Below are 5,915 nucleotides of genomic sequence, written 5' to 3'. Positions count from 1 at the left end.
TTTTTTTTTTTGTGAAACATTTGATGTGCATACAAAATTTAATCCCAGAACTCGAGAGGCAGAGACAGGTGGGTCTCAGTGAGTCTGAGGCCAGCCTGGTCTACATAGAAAATTTCAGGACAGCCAGAGCAGAGAAACTTGTCTCCAACAACAACAACAACAGCAACAAACAAACAAACAAAAGTCCCACAAAACTATCTGTAATGCAATACAGATGATTCCACTATTAAGGTGTTTGCTGTGAAATCCTGAGGATCAGAGTTCAAATCCCTGCACTTACAGAACAAGCCAGACATCCTGCGAACACTTCTAACCTTCTCTTAGAGAAAGACAAGCACGAGAGGGTGGCAGGAGCTGACTGACCTCTTGCCTAGCTGCAAAAATACAAGTTCTGGCTTCTGGGAGAGACTTGTCTCAAAGGAATAGGCAGAAAGTGATAGAGGGGAACACTTGATGACCTCTTGTGGTGTCTGCATGCACATGCACAAGTTCAAACAACCACACCCACACATGTGCATATATATATATATATATGTGTGTGTGTGTGTATGTGTATATAATATATATATACACATACATATATGTGTGTGTATGTATATATATGTATATATGTCTATGTATACATATATACATAGACATGTATATATGTCTATGTGTATGTATAAGTATATGTGTGTATGTATATATATACAGTGTACACATACACAAATAAGTAAATATGTACTTTTACATAGGACCAGTGAAATGGGTATGTAAGCCTGACAACCTGAATTCAAGCCCTAGGCCCATGGAAAAGGAGAAAAAAGACTCCTTCACACACACACACACACACACACACACACACACACACACGCATACACGCACACGCATACACACACGCACACATTTTTAAAATAAAATGAAAATTAATGTAAAGTTGCTTGAGCTATGCGATCAATTAATCAATTAGCAGCATTTATTGAGCTTGTAGCACTGGCCCGGCAGCTGTGAGGACTGATGGGAAGTGTGCTTTATTGTCTACAGAGCAAACAGCAGGACAAGATGAGACTAGCCATCAAAATGGAATTTTAAAGCCCCCTAGTACGTTGACAGCTCCAGTAATTTAATGACTTTTAAGATGTACCCACACTGCTTATAAATAGGACTTGGACTCTGGACTCAGGAAGCCTAGAGTTCAAACCCAAGCTCTCTCCACTTGCATATGACCTTGAATGAGTTCCTTATCCTATGGAGCATCAATTTTCTGTTCTACAAAAAGGAAATAATATTTCATTCAAAAGGCTACAGCTTCAGGTCCAGATTAGACTCAGCAGATATTACCAAATATTACTTTTTTATCTTCATGCATGAGTATAGATGCACATGCACAGTTAACCAAGTGTGCACATGTCCAAGACACCCTTGAATGCTGCTCTTCCTTAGACCACCCACCTCTGGTTTTTCAGAGAGGGTATCTGGAGCTCACTAATTAGGCTAACTGGCTGGCTAGCAACCTCCAAGGGCCCACCTGTTTCTGCTTCCTCAGCACTAGGATTACAAGTACACACTACCACCTCTGGCTGTGTGTGTGTGTGTGAATTGTGTAAATGTGTGCATTAATGTGTGTGTGTTTGTGAGTGTGTATGTGTGTTAGTGTGTGAGTGTGCCTTGTGAGTGTGTTTGTGTGTGTGTATGTGTTAGTGTGTGTGTATTAGTGAGTGTATGTTAGTGTGGGTATGCTGGTATGTGTGAGTGTGAGTGTGTGTGAGTGTGTGTGTGAGAGAAAGTGTGTTAGTGTGGAAGTGCATCTGAATATGTGTGTGTGTTAGTGTGTGTATGTTAGTACGTGTGAGAGAGTGTGTTAGTGTGTGTATGTGAGTATATGTGTGAGTGTGTGTGAGTATGTGAGTGTGTGTAAGTTTGTGTTAGTGTGTATGTTAATGTGTGTGAATGAGTATGTGTATGCGAGGGTGTGTCAGTGTGTGAGTGTGTGAGTGCATGTGTGAGTGTTATGGGATCAGAACTTGGGTCCTGTGGTTGCACACTGAGTGCTTTACCAACTGAGCTAACAGCCACTTAAAAGATAATTTACTGTTGTTTTAAGTAGATATCTCCAAGGCCCTATCTAGAAGCACAGAGCTGGCATCAAAGGGAGAGCTGGCACCAGACTTGGATCATGGTGGAAGGTGTTGCTCCACACTGCTGGTTCTTTCTGGGTTTGCCTTCCTCACTTCCAACGAAGAAGAAAGCTATGCCAGCCATGGTGGCCCACATCTCAATTTTACAGCACATGGAAAAATGAGGCAGAAGAGTGAAGGGCAATGCAAGGCCAGCACCTAGGCTGCATGCTGTGTTAGAGACTACTATCCTTGGCTACATAGCAGGACCTGGAGGGCGGGGAGGGAGGGAGGAGGGTGCAGCTCTAGGACACTGTCTAGAGTTGGAAGCCTGCATCTGGTGTTCCAAGCAGCATCTGAGTAGCCTCAGAAGGGCAGGGATGCATCAGGGACCCTGGAGCCCAGAAGCCCACTGAAGAGACACTTCAACTGGACTGATCGGTTGATCGCATAGTGGACTGATGATCCTAAGAGAACGCCTTCTTCTTCCCTTCCCCGGCCTCACCTCACTCCCAGGGCTATGCGAAACCCACATGTGTGCGTACACAGAGGAAAGCCCTCAGTCATAGTTCTCACTAGCAGGTCAGCATAGTGAGCAGACTAGCAAGGCGGAGGCCCGCTCGGAGTTCGGCACTAGAAAAGCAAGCTTTGTTTCTTACCAGCTGGAGATGCGGACTGGGCTTCAGATCCGTTTCCACTAAGTAGGAAGGATTCCAAGTTGCTTGTTCCAGGAGACAGGATGGGTAACACACCCCAGCGTGGAGTAGCAGAGCACATGAAGTCACTGACTGGTCACTAGGAGAGTGAGTGTCCTAGCAGCCTGGCCCAAGAGGTTGCTGGTGTGGGCTTGAGCACAGACAAAGAAACAGGAGAGCAAGAAGGGGGAAAAAAAAAACCAAAAAACCCTACTGCTGTTTGCTGCAGTTCACACTCAAGCCTTATTAATCGCTGAGACTGGAGTTAGCAGCTCGAGTTTAGCAATTAAAACTGTGAGGCAGCTACACCTTCTCTTGTTTAAAGTGAGGAGGGCATGCGGCTTGTGAAGCTGTGGATTTGACACCGCAGCCTTCTGTACAAACATCTGACTCCATCTGAGCGCACGGGGTGGCTTGCTCAGGTTTCACCATTAACCCCCAAGCCTGCTGTGAACGTCTGTCCCTTCCCAGAAGCAAACCCGAATAAAGCAAATCTCTTTAAAGCAGGACCAACAGCCCTTAAGCCCCAGTTTATGAAGGTTCAGGCCCCAGAGGAGGCCCTGTGCTCCACTGATGCGCTGTGAGGGCTGAGCAGCCAGAAGCTAGAGATCAGTGTGCTCATCACCATGACATTTACATGCTGAGAACCCAGGGGAATGGGTCTGTGAGATAATAGACCTTTTTGTTGAGCAAAACCTGGGATATGTTCAAGTCCCTGAAACGAAATGGTTCCTTTCTCTGCAGCCTAGTTGAAGTCTATCTGAAAGGTCAAAGGTCAGAGCAGGGGAAAAGCTCTTGCTGCAAGGACAGTTTCAGGGCTTGCAGGGCCCACTGTGGCATCTTATGCATTAGTAAATTCAGGTCAAAAGGGAGCTAGGAAACCCCAACCAAATAAGTCACATTGCAGAGTGGCCGATGTTACTTGAAAGCCTCTGTGGTTCTGTGGGTCATGATGGGATGCATCAAACATGCTCCAATTACTTCTCACCACCATCTGGAAGCAGGGGTATGATGCTCTCCAAGTCAGTGGGACAAGTCCATAAAGCCCTTGGTAATATTTGTAGGAGATCAGTATATGTCACCCCAAACACAAACCTTTAGCATAAAGACAGTGGTGATGGAGACAATTGACAAGAGGCAGATGTGGGGGAGCTCTTGTGCTTGCTCTGCTTGCCTGAAAGCAGGTTTACAAAGGCAAAAGGTAGCTCACCCCAGGGAGATCAAAGGCAGCATTCAAGACAACTTTAGATTGTTCCTGGCCTGGCAATGGCGCCAAGGAATCTATATCTTAGTTAGGGTTTTCGTGCTGTGAACAGACACCAGGACCAAGGCAACACTTGTATAAGGCAACATTTAATTGCAGCTGGCTTACAGGTTCAGAGGTTCAATCCATTATCATCAAGGTATGAGCATGGCAGCATCCAGGCAGGCATGGTGTAGGAGGAGCTGAGAGTTCTACACCTTGTTCCAAAGGCAAACAGAAGACTGACTTCCAGGAAGCTAAGAGAAGGGTCTCAAAACCCACTCTCAGTGACCCACTTCCTCCAACAAGGCGGCAGCTACTCCCACAAGGCCACACCTCCTAATAATGCCACTCACTCCCTGGGCCAAACATCAAAACAACCACATTTCACCCCCTGACCCCATAGGCTTGTTCAAACACATGAGTCTGTTGGCCCCATACCTAGTCATAGCATAGTACAAAATACACTTAGTCCAACTTCAAAAGTCCCATAGTCTATAGAGTCTTAACAATGTTAAAAGTTCAAAGTCGCCGGGCAATGGTGGCACACACCTTTAATCCCAGCACTTGGGAGGCAGAGGCAGGCAGATTTCTGAGTTCGAGGCCAGCCTGGTCTACAGAGTGAGTTCCAGGACAGCCAGGGCTATATGGAGAAACGCTGTCTCGAAAAACCAAAAAAAAAAAAAAAAAAAAAAAAAAAATTTTTTTCAAAGTCTCCTCTGAGATTCGTCCAATCATTTAACTGTAATCCCTTATAAAATCAACATCAAAAAGCAGATCATATATCTCCAGAATCAGTATATTCATTACCATTCCAAAAACCAGCCTGACAAACTCCATGTCCATTGTTAAAGCACTCTTCAGATCTCCAGCCTCTTTTATCCTTGTTGACTGCTATTGGCAGATCTGGACTCTGCAGCCACAAACTTTGTTCTCTTGGGCTGGTCCCACTTCCTGTTAGCAGCTTTCCTAAGCAAGTATCCTATGACTCTGACATCGCTAACATCTTGGAGTATCCAAGGCAACTTCAACTTCACAACTTCTTGTTCCATTGTCTGGGATCCACACATCATGTGTCATCTTCTAGGATCCTCCAAAAGGCTTGGGTCATTTCTCCAGCTCTGCCCTCTGTAGCACTCTAGGCTCTGGTTGACTCCACTCTACTGCTGATGCTATTCTTGGTAGGCATCCCACAGTATTGGCATCTCTAACAGTATTGGGTTTTCTGTTGCATCTAGGCTTCACCAATAGCTTCTCATAGGCTCTCTTCATGGTGCCAAGCTTCAACTTCTTTGCATGACCCTTCTTTACTGGGCAGAACAATTACAACTGAGGCTATACCTTAACCAATGGTCTTCCCTGGCCTCTCACAGGGCCAAACCTCAGCTGATCTCAAACCCCTTCATGCCTTCAAGACCAGGACCTCCTGGCTGACTCTTGTACATTACCAAGTCCAGGTACCAGCATGAGGTACAACCTTGGCTATCTCTGGAACATAGCTGCTTTGTGCTCTCAGAAAACACTCCCCAGATTTTACCTCAATGATGCTGCTCTCTTCTTAATCACTGCTAATCTCTTAGCTTCAGCTAACCAGCATCAGTTGTCCCAGTAGTCCCTTCTATTCGTGACTCAAAAGCCAGAGCCACTTGCTCGAAGGTCATAGATAAGCTAGTCTTTATTTGCCATGGATTTACCTTCCCGTGAGTCACCATGCCCAGAGATGACTCCTTCCTTAGTCCTGTTACTTCTCCAATTTTTTTTAAAGATTTATTTATTATTATAAATTAGTACACTATAGCTGTCTTTAGACGCACCAGAAGAAGGTGTCAGATCTTGTTACAGATGGTTGTGAGCCACCATGTGGTTGCTGGGATTTGAACT

This window comes from Mastomys coucha, unplaced genomic scaffold (genome assembly GCF_008632895.1).
Source record: "Mastomys coucha isolate ucsf_1 unplaced genomic scaffold, UCSF_Mcou_1 pScaffold10, whole genome shotgun sequence".
Taxonomy (NCBI): Eukaryota; Metazoa; Chordata; class Mammalia; order Rodentia; family Muridae; genus Mastomys; species Mastomys coucha.
Note: the sequence above shows the minus strand (reverse complement) of the source record.